This window comes from Typopeltis vanoorti, chromosome 13 (assembly GCF_054136105.1).
Source record: "Typopeltis vanoorti isolate ZY-2024b chromosome 13, IOZ_Tvanoo_1.0, whole genome shotgun sequence".
NCBI classification, from domain to species: Eukaryota; Metazoa; Arthropoda; class Arachnida; order Uropygi; family Thelyphonidae; genus Typopeltis; species Typopeltis vanoorti.
In genome coordinates, this window is record NC_143561.1 from 45,358,287 (window position 1) to 45,378,595 (window position 20,309).

The 20,309-nt window shown below is 35.3% G+C and overlaps 1 pseudogene across 1 annotated transcript in view; it reads right to left on the minus strand.

Annotated features, from left to right (window-relative positions):
- Positions 1 to 2,108: 2,108 nt before the first annotated feature.
- Positions 2,109 to 20,309, minus strand: part of LOC150100113 (transient-receptor-potential-like protein pseudogene) — a 72,987-nt pseudogene continuing 54,786 nt past the window's right edge. Inside the window, exon 4 of the transcript XR_016549292.1 lies at positions 2,109 to 2,799. The product of XR_016549292.1 is annotated as a transient-receptor-potential-like protein pseudogene (transcript). The remainder of the gene's footprint in view (positions 2,800 to 20,309) is intronic.

Here is a 20,309-nt window from a genome sequence, read left to right on the forward strand (position 1 = left end):
CATTTGGCAAGTTACTGATCATTGTAACAGCATATTTCGATGAAATCATCAAAAGTATGTGAAATATTTAAATTCAATTGACAATTGACAATTGACATTTATGTCTTTAGGGGTGAAGAAAGATGCTTTTCATATTCCCCGCTATCTGTCGTGGTTACAGTGAAGGTAAAATTTACGAGCAGTTTGCTCGCCCTGAATGGGCATGGAGATTATGTATCGCTATAGGAGGCTAATATAGTTTTTGGTCTTCTATATTTAAATATGTCCGTTGGCTCGTATGCTGCAGCTTGTTGAACCAAATCGTTGGGATGTGTGGACGTCTTTAGAAAAAATTTGGAAGCTAAGGATTGTAGATAAGAGAGAATATAGGGAATATTTGTGTCTCTGTGGAGTTGGCTGTTTCTAACATACCACGGGGCGTTCAAAATCATTCTCAAGCACTTGTTCTGCACTCGCTGTATCTTAATAATGTTAGTATTAGAGGTGTGGCTCCAGGCTGGAGAGGCATAGGTGATTATAGGACGAATCGACATCTGGTATAGCTGCAATTTGATTCTGTTGCTGAGTTTGCTATTTCTATTAATTAGCGGGTAGATCTGAGCTATGGCTTTAGATGCTTTTGCACATGCAGACTTGATATGTTGGTTGAAAGATAGCTTTTTGTCGAGAATCACACCCAGGTAATTTGTTTCTTTCTTCCAGGGAATTTTAGTATTGAATAGTAACACATCTCCAGCAGGAGACATTGGCCTTTTTGAGAAGAGAACCGCTGAGCTTTTCAGGGGATTGACTTCCAATCTCCACTTGGAGAACCAACCCTCCAGCTTTAGAAGATTTTCTTGAAGCTTTCTGGTAACGAAGTGGGGTCTGAGAGATCTGGTTAGTATTGCCGTATCGTCCGCATACAGTGCTAAAATGGAAGTCATCGGATTGTGTGGGATGTCTGACATGTATACAGAAAACAGCAATGGAGCCAGTAGAGATCCCTGCGGCACTCCAGCAAAGATATGGCGCTGGGACGTTGTAGAACCGTTAATTTTAACTTGCATTGATCTATTCTGAAGATATGAACGGATTAGATGAACCATTTTTAGTGAGATAAGTTTGTGCAGGAGTCCAAAATGCCAGATTTTGTCAAATGCTTTAGATAGGTCTAGGAATACCGCACCTGCGCACTGGCGCCAGTTGTAGCTGGTGGTGATATATTCCACAATTCTGTGGATTTGCTGGGTAGTACTATGGTGTTGTCGAAATCCAAACTGTTCTTTAGGGAGGATGTCTAGGTCATTTACTGAGGTTTGGAGTCGTGAGAGGATGACCTTCTCTGCGACCTTACCCAGATTGGAGATGAGACTGATTGGACGATAATTCTGCGGTAAGTGTGGGTCTTTGCCTGGCTTATGTATAGGAATCACATCAGCCATTTTCCAGGTGGAAGGAAAATAGTGAAGTCTTAAGATTGCATTTATTATATTGGTCAGATGCACTATAGCTTTTCGAGGCAGCAGCTTGATCACCCTGTTTGAGATGCTGTCTGGTCCAGGAGCTTTATTGTTCTTAAGTTTTTTAATAATATCATATAATTCAACAGGTGATGCGGGTGCAATATGATCAGCACTGGTGTCCGGGAGGTTTAGTGCATGCCTAACCTGTCTGTGGATTTTGTACAGATGATTGAAATCAATGTTGTTATAAGAAGGTTTGCACTGATCCTCAAGATTTTTAAGTATGGCTTCTGCCTTATCTGCATCTGTGTGGACTAGGCCGTGGTTTGAGATTATAAGGGGAGGGATCATATAAATTCATTTAATTTTCTGAAAATATTATATAGTTTTGATATAAATAATTTAAAAGTGTATGAAGTATATTTAAAAATTTTAAAAACAAAATTTAATATTTTAAACTTTTAATTGAAAATGTAATTAAAATAAAAGTTACACTATTATTTTATGTGAAATAAATATTTTAAAATAAACTGTGTAAAATTGCGTTGATCAATTTTATAAAATCACGTTACAATATAATCATAATCTGACATACATTAATATAGATATAAATTAAATACAACGTAAATGCTGTCAAGATGGGATTATTCACTAGTTAAAGATATGTGCAATGCCAAGAATGCATGCATCTTATCTATATGCATGATTTCTTGGCATTGCTCACATGCACAATGTAGATGATGAAGTTTGTCGATGATGGCCCCCTTCAGTAAGGAACAGTTGAAGATTTTCCGCCTGATTGCAGTGCAGTGTGAAAATAGTTGAATAAATATTGTATGAGTAGTCGGAACTTTCCTCTTCTAGTTGTCGGGTATTAGCATAGCCGTTGGCTAACATTTCACTATCATTGTTCGATGGCAATTTAGATGACGCTGGGGCCAAGAGTGTTGGTACCGTTAACATTAATGGGACTGTGTTGTTGGAGACAACTCACCATAGTGGGCCTTTCGTTTCTTTCTGCAGCTTCAAGGAATGTTCATTCTTTGGCATCCATACTGGGACTGTCTTTTAGAGATTCCAGAGGAATTTGAAATCGTTGGTAGTCTTCATACTTCGATAACGTTGTTTGTCCATCTTGTGACAATCCCCTCTTGATACCATTGGACGCATCAGCTGTGCACTTTGCTGAGCGTGCGAAGTTGAAACAAAATAAAATCGAAGCACTTCTTGCACTGTGGTCAACAGAAAGGTGGAAGAGGGTTTGATAGGCGATATCGCCACCACAGGGCAAGAAGTGGTCCGATTTTATTTTGTTGCAATTCCCACTCTCATCTAGATTCATTTTTGAATTCATCTAGAAGAATAAAGAAAATAATTAAAATTTAATTAATAAGAATTCAAAAACACTGCTATAAATCCAAGATGAATAGAATGCATCAATCAACAGTGCATATTTAATAAAATGGAATGTTACGTTACTGCTAATGTGTACTATTATAAAAACTAAGCGGGTTTATTAAAAGGGTGTTTCACACTGACGTACGATTTCTGCAATGTATATTTTGTATAAATATTTCCATAGCAAATGCTCATATGAAATAACATAAATCATTCCTCTACTCTCCTCTAAATCCTGTTGAACACGTGCAACTACGAGGTACCCAAGGTACCATCATTGTATAACCCCAAAACTCAAAGACTAATTTTATTTTTTCCTCTTTCACGCTGCTACTGTTGTTGTGTTATGGAATAGTCTCTCCCACTATGTGTTTCTCAAAGAATACAATATACAAGCCGTCAAAAAATGTAAAGAATATTCTAATTTCCCAATCCATAACCATTCCCAGGTAGAGCAACCAATCGGTTAGAATATCATAACATTCCCTCACCATTTCATACCCGGAGTAAATATATTCTTGCATAGATGACGTATGTTACGTAAACATACTAAGAGAATGGATATCTGGAGTATGTTTACTTGTTTCCACATCTTTCGGGTCTTCGAAGCTCCGTCGGTATCTACGGTACTCTTTGGTTCGAAAGATCTAGATTCCAATCCAATAGAGCAAGGATTCCCAAACTTTTTTTTCCATGGCCATTTTATCCATTTTATTACTTTATCTTCTTGACCCAGTAAAATTTTTATGGCTAATAGGTAAAATAAAACAGATTTGAATGTTCATAGAGTTTTCATTTATTATAATTATAATAAAGAAGCATTTACTCTTACAAAAATATAAAGAAATTAAACTAAAGCCAAGTAATTTATTAATGAGAAGTGCGATACTGTTGTTTGTTAACTAGAAACTTCAGGTTTGAAGGAAGGTTTGGACTCATGCCCGTCTGCACGTCACTCGATTGTTCATTGGTGCTGATCGAAGAGTTTGTAACCGGTACATTGTTTGTTTCTTGTTTTATTACCTATTTATCCAACGTTAAATGGGTAATGGTAAGCAAGATGAAGAAAGAATGAAATAAATTATTTAGAAGCAATTATTATAATTATGGTTGTTCAGCCGAACCCACCGGGCAAGGTACACGTAATCAGTAAATACAAAAAAAAAAAAAAAAAATAAAAATACGCTCTCTCTCGATGCTTTACTGAAGCTGAACAAGCAGAGTGAGTACATGGCGGGCGAGTAAAACGAACGCCAGATCGCCAAACGATACGACTGATGGCGCGGTTGCCGCCGCGTAGCCTCCCCCCCCCCCCCAACTGGCCATGACGTCTATAGACGTCCAGATAAATCTGGATACAAAGCTCTAAAACCCATTGAATAACATAGATAAGAAGTGCAATTTGGTTTCACTATTTCATCCACATTGGCCGGTAGGGAGGTTAATTGAGCTACTTTACCACGAACAAAGAAACTGTGAAATGGCGACGCTGACGTAGCGTGTTTTTCGTCTCTATTAATTAAATTATTTATTCATTAGTCCCGCTTAAACGCAATTTACTTGTATTTTAGAAAAATACAAGTAAATTATGAGTAGATTTACATGTATTTCGTGAAAAAAAAAACAAAAAAAAACGAAACGCCTAAGCTTTAGAAAGTTTTTTTAGGCGACCTGGCATTTAGCTTTCGTAACCGGGATCGGGTCGTGACCCGCCATTTAGGAAACGCTGCAATAGAGGAACCGAAAAATTTTAGTAGCGTCTTTCCAACTATAGGTCAGTTAGTGGTTTCGTACTGTGGTAGCAGCAGGATTTTCCCAATCCCATAAACTCTTTTTTTATTCCATAAAACATTCAAACTGGCCAGAAAAAAAAATACACATTAGATATAATACACTGGTCTTTAGTTAAACTTTAGTTGTTTCTGCAGTAAATCCAAAACACGCAATTTTCCACACCTTTTAATACTTGTTCTGCTATCACGTCCTACGTATTTGCTGCCGTATGTTATTATTGTTATTTTGTATGCCGTGCACAACACACACACACACACACACACACACACACACACACACACACACACACACACACACACACACACACACACACACACACACACACACACACACACACACACACACACACACACACACACACACACACACAGAGAGAGAGAGAGAGAGAGAGAGAGAGAGAGAGAGAGAGAAAATGCATCTGACTTTAAATATAAGAAATAAAAATGTGCACATATTCAACTATCTAAATCTTATTAGAGATTATATATTTACATTAAAACGGTTTGGGTATTTAAAGATATACCTTTCTTTTTAAAAATCAATTACCTGAATTTGGTTAGTATTGCAGTATATTTTTTTTTCAGCTCCTCCCGTATAGGAGTTGAAGGATCTTCCTCAGCCATAGCCAAGTTAGCCGGTCTTGGGCGTGGAGAGTAGGGTTTCCCCCCCCCAGTTTATCATGCTGTTTTTTATGCCGCAAATCACGCAAACTGGCCTTGAGAACTCAACACTACGGACATAGGATACACTGGGGTGTAGAGCTGAGCACGTTATCCTGTGAACGGTTTGAGGTCCGATGATTAATAACCCTCGCCACCGCAATGTAAAAGAGGGAAAAAGGAACATCAGATAAAAGCAGTGAATAATATTAATTGGTAATATTGATTAAAAAGTAAACGTCGATTTTTATTTTAATATTAATTATTAATATTAATATCAAGTTGCAAGGTTTTTTTTTTCCAATTAAACTTTTGCAGGATTTATTATACCTCATTTGAAGAATAGATTAATAACTAAAACTCCTAAAATTATAGAATTTTACCAAGAATATGAACTTGTTGTTTTAGAATTAGTTAAAATTCTGAAGAAATTTATAGCATTCCAGTTTTCTGAAATACTTTATAACATTACATTAAATTTATTGTCACTATAATTAAATTTGTAAGTCGAGAACCAATTTGAGCGCTAATTTTCTTTAAATTGTTTCGTAATGTCGTAATATCGAAGTTTATTTAAAACCCTCCACTATCACTTGAAAACATAAGCATAATGTATTGTTGGAAGCATCTCTCATCGTTCGTAGTCGAATAGTACAGAACAATTATTAGGGTCTGTCGCAACTCAACTAGACCAATTCTGGCACACAATATGTGATGAAAAAAGAATTTTCAGTGATTTTGTTAAACACAAATGTGTCTTTATAATTATTTCCTTTTTTTTTGTATATAATTTAATTTTAATACATTCCCCATAGCCGATGATCTCTGAAATTTACATTGTTCACTATGTAATGAACAATGATCACACCTAATTTATATTACTGAGAGGGACACTTACTAGGTTACTATATTATATAGCGAAGCATATGGAATATTTATTATATTTTTAGAAATTATTGCATAGATCAATTTATACCTAATATTTAATATTACATCATTAGTAATATATAATATAAAGTAATTAAAAATATAGATATCCTTTATTTTACCAATTACTATTATACAGTTGCAAATAATGTTTACACACCGTTATTATTTGAATATAATATTATTTATATAAGCCAGCCAAAAAAGGAACCTCATGCTGATTAAGCATCTCAATTACTTCTTTAAGTGTGCCTTGCCTTGCCTTTTTTAAAGACACTTTTATTTTATTTTATATGAATTAAAAATTAAATATTCTCTTTATGAAACTTGAAAAAAAAAATTATGTATATATGTATATATAGGAAAACCGCAACATCCATCATAATATGCACTGTTCACTTTTAGGAATGCAACGGCGTGAAGAATAATTCGCAAGCTTCAAAAACGACAATTTCTCTTAGTACAAACTTTCAAAACATTCTTTATCCCCAGGAATATTTATTCCCATCAAATATTTGAGTTATGCTCGAGGCCGGAGAGAACGCCTTGTAAAACTAAAATAGCAGCGTTTCATTCTTTCTTTATTAGTGTTTTAGATTTCATATTTACTGTTGCAGTAAATTCTTTTGTCACTAAGCATGTCACACATGTGCCTATTATTTTATGAGAAGGATGCAGTGGCGGCTCGTACATATGAACTGCGACACTGCAGCACCCCCTAAGGAAAAACCCCCAAAAAATTAAATTTTGTTTGTGTTTATAAATAATAGCAATGGTTACAACATTATATAAATGCAATACAACCTGTTAAAGGTTACAGCTTATGTTTCGACATTGATTGGATAGTTAATAATTGGAATTGTTAACGCTTTAGATTACTAATTACGCTTGAGAATGCACAGCTATCTAACGATCGGAATTATCATGTTCAGTCAGTTATGGCTAGACTCCCCGATATTCGTTTGAATATCGGCGAGTCTGGAGTTCAAGAGGAACCCGATACTGCTCATATCGGGTTCAAGAGGAACACTTCGGACACATCGAGTTAAACAGCGGTGATTGAATAGACGCTATGATCCCTGCAAGTGGAAAATAGTTTCAGTGCTACATTCTTGAATATTGCAAAGGCATCAAAGGAGATAATTCGGATGTGTTTTTCATTTTACGTTATTCTCGAGACAGGGATATCTTCAAGATACAGTAGAGAGGGAATTGAAAATGATCACCACTATCACCATTTCATTTTGAGTAGAAGTTTCATTCCGTTCGTTGTGATGACTACAGCGAACGGAATGAAATAAAAAAAATAATAAAGAACAGTTGAATTGATTAAATACACTATTACTAATTTTTAATTATTAACATGAAATGACTGTAAGCTGTCTTTATTCTGAATAACTAACTCTTACTGATAGCGAAGGTTGTTCGTTATGCGCTGTCTACCCATCCGTTCTCCAGACATAATTAAATTAATTCTATCCTTCTGACTATTGTGTTAGCAGTGAAAACGTCAATAGGAGACAGATGTAGATCGGCTCTGAACATTAGCGGAAATTGTTACAATTATCAAGGGTTTTATCGTGGCTTCTGCAAACGCTTTCATGGACATAATTTATGGTTCAGTTAACCTGAGAATTATTCATGTCTGATATATTCTTGGAGTGCTTATTTATTGCGGGAAAATGAATTGATTTGCGCAGTTCTAATGCGATGCTATTAGATGAGATGAGAATTTACGTAAAACAGAAAGAATAATGGAAATGTATTTGGTTAAAAGTATTAGCATATGACGTTTACTAGTAAAATGAAGTATTGTTCATTTATGCGACTTTTTTTTTTTTTTAATTCACAACAATTATAACTTCAATCAGTGTCATCTATCGGTGAAATGTTAATCACTTGTTTTAGTTAAACAACAGTACGCGTATCTACCACGAAATACTTCGATTATTCGTAAAATAATCAGCAACAATATTTCCATTACTGAAGTATTGATTTCATTCACGCTTGCTCATTAAAGAAAAAAAAAGTGAAATGCTGATTTGTTTAGGGCAGTGTTTCTCAACGTGGGGCGCACGCCACACAGAGGGCAATTAGAAAATGATGTTGCATTCGCCACCTCATCACTGATGTACTCAAAAAACTCACCATTGTCGGCGATAAGTTGTCGATGTTGCAACCCTGACTATCCAAGAAAAAAAGCTGAGATCACTAGTGTAGCAGTCAACATAAATACAGTATCAAGAATAACTCTCAGAAAAGTAAAATGATGAGTCTATTAGAACTTTATTTGATATAAAAGGAACAACGACATGGCTTTCTGACTAGACAGAAACGAAATACCAAAATTCAACTAGTTTTGGAAAAAAAAAAAAAAAAAATACTGTTGCGCTTCCCGTACTCATACTTAGTTGAATATGGCTTAAATGCTGTAAATGACTTCTTACTGAAAAAAAAAAAAATCATCTGGATATCACAAACCATGGGGATTTGAGATTGAAAATGACTAAATTAAATTAAAAAAATAGAATTCCAAACAAGGCATTATGGGACAAAACAAATCAATTCCATATCAAAATGGAAATATCAAGAAGAAAATGGAAGTAAATAAGGAACACAATCAGAAACCCAAATCAAGAAAGAGCAAAGCTAGCCATGAAATGGAACCCACAGGGAACCCCCAAGATGAACTGGAAGAGAGAAACCGAAGAAGAGATGAAACGTGAGAAAATTCTGGAACGAGATTAAGAGACTATTGAGAGTAAATTTATTTATTATAAGTTATAAAGAAAGGAGAGGGCTACGCCAAATATTAAACATTCATTTTGAGTCTTCTAAACGGTTCGAATATCGGTTAGCTTGAAATATACTTTTTTGCGATATGACATCTTGCAATCACATCCAAAATGAGAATTGTTGAATGAAATATTATTAGTCCTTATAGTCCTTATAAGGACTGGCTTAAAGGGGCGAAGCAAGAATGCTTTTTACCTTCCCCGCTATCTGTAGAGGACAGTGTATGGTCAGGTGTTATTGAGCAATTGAAGCTCTGATCATGGCAGGAGGGTAACAGCAATAGTCGTGCCTCAGTTAGAACCTCATTGGCTACAGCATTGCCATTCCATTATCCTCCAAGGGTATATCCTCCAAGGGTATTGGAATGAATGAATCAATCATAGCATCTCACGGCCGATTGATTCTCATTCCCTCTTCTCCAAGCTGACCCTGAAAAATGAATGAATCAATCATAGCATCTCACGGCCGATTGATTCTCATTCCCTCTTCTCCAAGCTGACCCTGAAATATTATTAGTCCTTATAAGGACTGGCTTAAAGGGGCGAAGCAAGAATGCTTTTTATCTTCCCCGTTATCTGTAGAGGACAGTGTAGGGATAAGGTGTTATTGAGCTATTAAAACTCTGATCATGGCAGGAGGGTAACAGCAATAGCCGAGCCTCAGTTAGAACTTCATTGGCTACAGCATTGCTATCCATTACCCTCCAAGGGTATTGGATTGAATCATATAGAAATATTATTTTTTATTCCTTATAAGGACTGGCTTAAAGGGGCGAAGCAAGAATGCTTTTCATCTTCCCCGTTATCTGTAGAGGACAGTGTAGGGATAAGGTGTTATTGAGCTATTATTATTAAAGCTCTGATCATGGCAGGAGGGTAACAGCAATAGCTGAGCCTCAGTTAGAACTTCATTAGCTACAGCATTGCCATCCATTACCCTCCAAGGGTATTGGTCTCAGAAATATTATTATAGATATATTCTATTAAATATATTTTTAGTAAAGTTTCTATTAAATGGTGTATGGAATTAATAGTCAAAAATTTTAAATCTTTTAAGTTATATTTATTTTATTAAAACATAACTTAGTATTTTATTCTTAATTTAATATTTAATATAAATTTTTAAATAATTAATAATTAGTAAGATGATATTTAACCAATGTTTGTCCTTCGATTATGTCAACATACTATAATAATCATTTCCCTTACCGTAATCTTGGAGATAACCACACATTAAACTCAGATAAAGATATTAGAAAATGTCACCTGAATCATCACATATTTCCATTACAGACGAATTCGTTTTAGTGGATATTCTGCATTACAAAAGAGAACGATAAGATCTCTTTACATCGCTTCACGAGAGTGGATTATAGATTCAAATAATGAACGCGGTTGTCTTGTGCTATGTCAGATTGATTTAAGCCTAGTTATTCGAATATAGAAATTAATTAAAGATTGAAATGCCTTGTGTGGTCGACCAAGAAGGTTCTTAGAAGAAAAAAAATTCAAAGAAATATTATTAACGGAACAGTTCGTTTTGATTGGCAAGAGTTTTCGTCTTTTTTAAGAGATTAGGATTGCAAAGGACGGTGGGAATTGAGAGAGTCATTAACGTACTCAACAGGCTTATTATCAGAGCAGCAATGGTTCGAGAGCTTACTAATCATTCTGATTAGTAAGCTCTCGAATGTTACTTGCTGAATGTTACCCGCTGTGGGAATTCGATTTTGACCAATCATTACATGAGTGTATTACAGATAGAAGAATATTTTTCTCTTCTATTTTTAAGAATAAAACTGTCTAGCTTAACAATGTAAGATCTTATTCAATTTAATGCAATTCGATTTTATTTGACTAAACTCAGGTAGATTCGTTTTTTATTTTAATTATTTTTGTCGTCTTTATCAAGTGAAGTTGAGATCATAGAGGGAGAATGAAGAAATCACCCTCAATTATGAAGTCATTTTTCTTGGAAAAGTCTTGTTTTTATTTCTGCAAGTCAGCTACTCATTTATTTTTAAAACAACTAATAATAATGAGATTAATCCTGTATTAATAAAGTCTGGGTTTAAACTTTGTGCTGCTTAAGTTCAAGCTCTTGTTCTATCATTTCTGGGCAAAAACATTATTTAAAGCAATTATTTAAATTATTTTAATTTATTTTAGATGATATCTTTTTTATTTTAATTTAATTCAGTACGTAGCTTCTTCTGAGCAGCTGCTTTTACTTTCAAATCTCAAATCTATCCAACCATGGAATACTGTTCTCACATTTGCTTTGGAGCTCCTAAAACTCCTGAGAATTTGGATGCTCAGAGCAATACAGTTCATCCAACCGATAATCTCTCGCAGATTCTCTACTCCACTATCTTACAGCAGTCAGTGGAAGCATTGTGTCTCTTCTACTGATATTTTCATGAGTGTTATTCAGCGGAACTAGAAATATGCCTCCACCTCTGCTAAGACTACAACAATAAAACACGGAATAGCTTTCATCGCGAAGTATTCCTCAAATACTAAAACTTCCAATTTCTTTAAGAATTAAAAATCAATAGACTACTTTGTTCTTAATTTCTGCCAATACTCACACGCATTGATCTGTAAATGACTCTTAAATTTTAATAAAAGATTTATTTTTATTTATATAAAAATATGGAAAATTATATTATTCTTTAATTTTTAATAAAAAATTTTTCAAAAGATTAAAATCAATTATATAATTACTATCTTATTCTAAATACCTTTAAGATTTTATCATCATAATATTACATTATAACTATGCGAGCAAGGGTACATTGAGTAATCGAGTAACGCAGGACATGGTTAGTTGTATAGTTGTATATACGTCCATTAACATATAATGTTGGCTATCGCAGTCTAAACTATAAGGAAATTTAAATTAGATGAATATACGTCCATTAACATATAATGTTGGCTATCGCAGTCTAAAAACTATAAGGAAATTTAAATTAGATGAATATGAAGTATATCCTGACTCCGTAACGTAATATCGTCATTGAGTAATCGAGTAACGCAGGACATGATTAGTTGTATACGTCCATGAATATATTGGCTATCGCAGTTTAAACTATAAGGAAATTTAAATTAGATGAATATCGAAGTATACCCTGACTCCGTCATATCGTTACTGTATTTCGGAAATTCTCCAAGTGTCTTATTTACAGTACAAATTCACAATAAGGTTCTAGCATGTTATAATATTGCTATTTGTTATAATTTTCTTGACACACGTGTAAAAAAATCAAAGTTAAAAATTATTAGGCAAGCTAGTTCTGAACAATTGGACTTTAAGCCGGGAGGAATAACTGATTGTTATAATTGTCACAAGCAATCAAGTCTAGGGTTAAAGGCGCTCATATGGAGTAAGAAGAAAGACCATAGTAGGTTAATTTGTAAATAGCGTCTTAGAAATAGGGGAATTCTAAAATTGGGGGAAGGCAGTGAAGAACATTCATGGTATAGTAATTATGACTATTAAAGATTTTTTACAGATTATTTCAATAAGAAATTGTTTAACTCAAGAGATTTCCTTGGGAAAATTAAATACTGAATCTAGCGAAATTTTAGATTTAGTACAGAATGAGACAAATATGGAATTATCTATTCTGTATTTTATTTATTGGCATTTAAAAGTACACAGATTCCACAATTTTTAAATCTCCCCTCATAATCTACATTACACAGTCCGAATACCACCTGTAATACCCTCCTTTCCACAATCTCCACTGTATCTGCATCATGTTGGAAATCAGGAGACCACATCTGCGTGCAGCAATCCAGATAAGGTCGTATCAAATTCTTGTAAAGAGGCAAAATGTCTTCCTTATCTTTACATGTCAAGGTTCGTTTCGTTTCTGCATTGCGAAATTATTCTTTGAGTTGTATATATGGCCCCCATGAACTTCATGTTATATGGCCCATGAACTTCAAACTCCAATCAACTAGATCTCTGGTCTGCTCAGTTTCTTCTAGCATAATCTCGCTAATACAATACGTCATTACACCAAAGTGTATAAACTTACATTTACTAATATTGAACTGGCAGACATTCTGCAACTACTTGCATTTCTGATTACTCTACCTATCTTTGCATCACCAACAAACAGCTAAATCTCCTGTTAAATCCTTCCAGTGTCATTAATGTACGGATAGAATAACAAAGGGCCAAAGACTGATCTCTAGGGTACATTACTAATCATCTTTAATTGTGCAAACTCACATCCTCCCATAAAGCACTTTTTGTTATGTTACTCAACCATCTTGTTATCCAAACCAGAAGTAGATTTTAATCCAGTTCCATATCCCCCAACTATGAAAGATCCTTATATGCCATATTCTTTCAAAAGACTTCCAAAAAGAAGTCCAAAAGTATCATGATGTACCCATTCCTCTTATCTTATCCCCACCGTCACATTATTATAAAATGTGAGGAAGTTATTTAAACATGACGTTCCCTTAATAAACTCCTGATGTTCAATGCAAGTTCTTTCAAAGAACTTATTGCACGATAGCAATTTTGAAACTAAGACGATAAATACGAAACTTTTTAAAAAATATAGTATTGTTCCGAAGATTTCTCAAAAGGATCTATAGTCAGAGTAATTGTAACTAATTGGATTCTAAGAAGGCTACGAGATAAACATCACTGCAGTTTTATTAATTTATGGTCATAGTTTCTTGTTTCTGTATAGATTGAACGACTTTCGATTATTAACGAACAACATGAGTACCATTGGCTACCACATTATTTGGGTGGAAGGTGTCCATCTAAATACTAGTGCATCCACTAATTTGAGGAATCTGGGTAACTCAGTGATGATTATGACATCACTAACTAGATGTGGGAGTGAAGAAAAATTTGATGCCATAGTAGGAAGAATTCTCTAGTTAACGTTAGGGAAAAGTGAACATTAAACTATAATTAGTTATGATATCGAAGTAGATTATGATGCTCTGAGAAGAAATCGTTTTTCAGTCTGGAAAGCATGCAAACTGACAGAATGAACACGCACAATCGAGATTTCAACACAACACAACAATTATGGAAAGAAGTTTGTGTTTGGGGAGGGGGAGAGTGTTATTGCTTACCAGGAAAGATTTAGACTACAGTATCTATGATACACCAATTCATATTTGGAATCGTCGTACATAACAAGCATAGAGGCTGTACATATGAGGGTTGGAGTTCGTTACCTTAGTGGAAGCTGTATTGATCATATTACGTACCTTTTTACTGAACAAGATAAAGAAACTCAAAGTAAGAAAGAAAGAAATTCAAAGAAAGGTCTTAAAATGTGAGAGATATTGAGTAAAGAAATGAAACAACATATATATATATATGAATTATAATATTAATTTAATTATTTAATTGTAATGACTGATTTTAATTTTAATTTTATTGTTTAATTATTTAATTATTATTTAAATACGTTAATTATTATTCAGTTAAAACTAACTACGTGATGTAGTTAGTCTCGTTCATCGTTTGGATAATGTTTAGTCCTTATATAATTGTTTAGTGTTTTATCAGCACTGAGTTAGTCGATATCTGAATAGAGGGTTGGTTTTTCTCCATTCAAAGATAAAAATCACTTCGAACACATGCACTACAATGATATAAAGTAGAAACTTCGGTGGAATTCATGTTGTTTTAATTTTGAATGAACATAGCTCTCAGATGGAAAATAATAATAATAATAATAATAATAATAATAATAATAATAATAACGATAATAAAATCGACATCCAGATCTTTTACTGCTATTTTTAAAATCTCTTATTCTTAATCTGACTCATAGACACTTAAATTGCACTTTTTGTTAATGTCTCCATTGATATTTAATCCAAGAATGCAGCGAACAGATCTGATAGTCCAATGTCGAAATCGTTTTAGTGTTGTCATATGCTATACCTCATGCTGTTTCTATAGGAGTAGATAAGGAGTTCACTATGAAGAAAACTAACCGAATTCTTAACTGTCGTTATATAACAAAAACTCCAGGTTCGCAAAAGAAGACAAATGGTCCGATAACATTAGTTTCGGAAATAAAAAAAAAACGTTTTTTTATCTCTTTGCTTATTCTAAAATTTCCCAAATTTGGAAGTTTCGAAAGAGGTTTTTCACAAACTCCGCTACTGATTTTTTGTGATAAAATACTTTTTTTGAATGACTTTAGAAATCTATTGAAAAGAATAAATAGCAAGTTGGTGGATACTTAGGGGGAATAAAGGTGATAACCAGAGATGTCCTTGAATCGTTCTTGGTGAAAAGGATGGCTCTACTGGCACATTTTGAAATACTATTCTGAAAGGGTAGTGAAGGCTTTTGTCAGCATCCGAGAGATAATTATCCAGTAGACAGAAAAAAATTACATGAATGAGACCACTAATGAACTGACTTTTCGGGAAAGGAGTTCAATAAATTGGCTGTCTGGGCTCTGATTGATGACTTCACACAATGTCGCCCAACATTATATCGCGCGCGGTTACAATACTGCTTGAACCTTGTCGGAAATGGAGAACCATACTACGGAAGCCAAGAAATAATGGATATCAGAAACGAAGACATAGAAAGAGAGAGAGAGAGAGAGAGAGAGAGAGAGAGTGTGTGTGTCTTTTTTTTTTTTTTTGATATTGAACTAAGCTGTCTGGTTTGCGTTGTGACTTGCCTGGACAAGTTATTTCTTATTTATTTTGTAAACAGGTCACGTTTTATTCTACGACGTCAAATTGTTTATGGTTAGGCTGAGAAGTCAATTGCCAACATTGGGATTTTTTTGGGGATAGTCTTCGCTGCCATAACGTGTAACCCACTAACCGACATATATTTTTAATATTATATTTAATAAGCAAAATTTTCAGAACTTGATTTTCATATTTGATGCATTTATATGTCATATTCGAAGTAGAAATATTTCCTTGACAGAATGCAGTTTTATTCTTGAATAGCACATATTTTGTAGACCACACACACACACACACACACACACACACACACACACACACACACACACACACTTAGATACTTTAAATTCTGCACACATCCCATACTTCATCTCTTTAGCGATCACTTCTGCAGTATCTGTGTCGGTTTTGGGTGACATATGGCTTCGGGGCATTGCACATCTTCCACAGAAATCATAAATAAATCCATTGCAGTGAGGTTGAGTATTCTGGAAATTATCTCGATCATTTCAGCGATGTAAAAGATTAGTTCAAAAACTGTTGCACCTGCAGATGACAAGGTGACGTAGTATCATCTTTATGCGAAAGCTACTGCGGTAACCGTAGCGCTCCTGACAGCACTTGAAAATATGAAGGAGAGTGTGATTTTCATGCTGACCGTATACCCGTATCCGCATCAGATCTTCATGGTGAACATCCTCTAGTCGATAGAGTAATGCAGGTAAAGGGAAGTCAGCAAGACGGATCCTTACCCTCCGGATATCGATTAGTTTTAAGGAATGGATGCGTCGTGGATGGTCCGAAGTAGGTATGTCACTGCGCCGGGAATGAGCAAAACTGTCCAAGGATGGAACGGTTGAGCCCTGGACCAAAGGTTGGGCCTTCTCGTAGAATGCCTCAGATGCTAGGTGTGCCGGATGACCCGCCGAGCTCGACCGGCAACTAACACCCGACTCTGATTTGGCACTGACAAAAGGAATCTGACTGTCTCATTGAAACAAAGCATTGTAATGGCCGATGAGAAGTGTTGGCCAAATGCGATTTCTGTCCAGTTCTTTGAATGTTTAAGTGAAAGAATATCAGTGAAGCTGGGGGGGGGTAAACGGTAAGGGTAACATTATTCTCATTGAGCTAGACGATTCTAGACATTTGATGGAGCTCTGCTCATGCTGGTCTAATAAACTAGTCGATTTCTCATTCTAAGTATTTCTTACATCGCGAGTACTGTCATCAGAGGGAGGTCCCGCACTACTCCTTGGAGGATCCCGTAGAGAGAATGCAGAGTACTACCCTTACAAACGTGGAACTGGTCGTCTGCCCTGACGTACCTGTGTGCCCATCAAAGGCAATGAAGACTACTGTCGATGATACACTGTTACGGTGCGAGCGCTCTGCCGATGACTCCACTGGCACGGAAGCATCAAAGCAGCCGTTGAGGTCATGCGGCAGCTGCTTCTTACGCTGCACCATTCAGGTGTGATGTGCGGGCACCAAATCGTCCACAGTCAACCTATATACTGGACTGAGTGCTTAGAAGAGCAGCCACCATACTGCGATCTATTAATCAGTCAGAGGATAAGTTTCAATAGATCGAAGTATGACTGCTCTTCTAAGCACTACACCCAGACCAGTACGTAGTTTATCCATGATCTTATTTTAGCTGTGGGAAGTAACCATTTGGTCAGCAAATCTAGGTAGATTATACCCCATAGGATGTTTTAGTTCCGAAAAAGAACAAAGAACAGCTCGTATACCTTTCCACAGTTACTCCACAGGAAAGGATCACTTTAGGATATATTTTTTTTTTGTACTGAATGGATTCGTGTCAGTTTATAATCTGTCATTCGTTCACGTTCAAAATAGCGTAACTCCGATTGGTTTAGATGTTTGATGATATATATATATATATATATATATATATATATATAGAGAGAGAGAGAGAGAGAGAGAGAGAGAGACAGTGTGAACTAAATCTGATTGCATATAAATCCTTCATTTATATTATGTGGGGTTGGGATCATAACATTTTAGAATTCGTCTTGAATTTTCGGATGCAACTGTTGTTTTTATGCCCTGCTGGTATTAGTGTGGGATATCGCATGGACAGATATCTCCTGGTATACGCTTTTTTGTTGTTTTTTCATGTAGACAGAGATGTACGTTTGTTCTGGTAGGTTTGCCCAGAGGATATGTTTCTCTGCAAGTTCAACGAAACTTTATTTCTCAAAGAACTCTGTGAATAAGGTTCACCAGTGTTAGGGATTGGCGATGAGCCCAGAACCAAGCCCTTTTTCTATTCAATTTGTCTATCATCAAACCAAAAATAAAAAATAAAATAAAATAAAATAAAATAAAATAAATAGGTGGATAAGTGTCTAACAGTTGAGCGTCAAGTATCGTTAATCACGTGCACTTTACGAGCGTCATAAATTAGCGGTAAATTCATAAATTTCAAATGCAGAGACCTTTCATCGGAGATTATCGGTTTTGTTGTAAGCAAAAATTACTTCGAATAAGCATATTTTCCCTGTAGAGCGATTTCGTTGTGCTACATACATTTTATTATCTCCTGTTTTCCGAGAGTGAAGGAACATAACTTCTACCCAAGAAACCAGTTCTTTTGTCTATCGGAAATGGCATCGTTTCCTTTTCCTTTGAACCTCGAAATACATTAGGAAATGAACATCACGTGACTTTAGCCGTGAAAGGCTGCATGGGAAAAGTGAACAAGGATCCTGTTTTTGAATAGCCCAAATGTTTTCTTAGTTTTTGAACTTTCTTCATCTTTTTTTTTATTATCCCGATTCGTTATTTCTTATTCTTCTGCGGTTCTCATATCGTTGCTGCAAATCCCTTTTATCGAGAATAATATAAAAATCGCTAGTGAAAGTAAGTGCTTGTTCGTATTTAAAATGAGATGTTGCTTTCTCTTGCAGGTACGCAGTGCGTGCTTTGTTTACCTCCCATGCAGGAATGGTAATTACGTGGATGTCTATGAAAAGAATTGTTGAATCAATTCTTTTCATAGACAACCACGAACAAAAATATTTTAAAAAGCAGTGGAAGTTATTTTAAGCTGAGTCCAAGAAGCTCTTTCGATTAACGAGAAAATCACAAGCGCTCTCCCTTTTTTCTCTCTTTCTTTTTCTCTCGCTCGTTTACCTTCTTTTCAAGTTCATCTTTTTTTCTGAATTTACTCTCTCTCTCTCTCTCTCTCTCTCTCTCTCTCTCTCTCTCTCTCTCTCTCTCTCTCTCTCTCTCTATTTATCTTTCTCGTTTGTTTCCTTTTCTTTTTTTAGCATTCATGATTTTCTATCATTCCTTTTTTTCTTGCCTTTTTCTATCTTACATTTCGGCTTTGGCCTCAAGTCGCTCTCTTTTTCGCTCTCTCTTCGTACCTTGTTTTGCTACTCTCTCTCTCTCTCTCTCTCTCTGTTCTATCTTTCTTTCTTTGGTCATTACTTTCGCTTATGCTACTCAATCTTCTTTTCTTTTCTCTTTATTTATCGTTTATCTTATTTCTTTTTCTTTCTTTTTTTCTCTTTCACTTAACATCTTCTTTCTAAGCAACGAACATCGAATTCCGTCCGTTTTTTTCAGTCAGTGATAGAGACAACAGATAGTTTATCTGAATCTTCTGACAGTCCTCACAACGATCCGATGTTAATTCCAATTACAAATAAGACGCTCATTTCTACTAGTCGACATTCTATCCCAGAACATAGAATTAGGGCTAAGTGGAGACGGTGAAGTATTACTACCTCGCTCTATACGGATTTCCACATCCAGTCAAGTTTCTCAAAGTATAATGCAAGATACTGAACCGGGAGTCTCAGTCTTATTGGAAGGATCTCCAGTGTCACCTTTTGTCAGTCTTATATATATTCGTTCTTCATATATATATGAAGGTATATTTCTTCGGATTGAACTTCCTTCTAAGGTATGTCATACTGTATCCACCAGTGTTCCATGGCGATGTATTTGAATGTATCCGGAGTGACTACTACTACTACTATTCTGCCACGAAATGATGAGCTACATGATCAGCAACGTCAACTACATGTCCAGTATGTCACTCAGGAGAAGGAAGATGATTCAGTCCATTATCCGTGGAGATTCGTCTCACGGTAGCAGTTCTGCAACAGATGCTACAATATCAAAACCAACAAGAATCATCATCATTTTCCTGCAATTGCTCAAAGCGCACACATCAGCAGATTTCTTCTTTCTTCGAAACTACTTTTCTATACATTTAAGAGATGTTTAAGAGTAGATCACCTTCATAAAGAAAAATATTCCTTGTGTTAATACAGCTGTATTTATAGGACTTAAATCCATGAGAATGCTGAAGGCCATAACGCTTTAACGTTCTGTATACAAAGTTTCTTTCTTTCTTTCTTTAGTTACGTTATGTATAGTCGGGTAATCACAGCGATACGTAGAAGCGATTTTATGTCCCTTGAAGTTGATTCCCATTCAGCTGTATCCGTGATGTGGGAAGAGCATGTCTATGAGAGCAACTACATGATGCATAGTTTTTCAAGATAGACATTATTATTCCCTTTGCTCTCAAGACAGTGTAT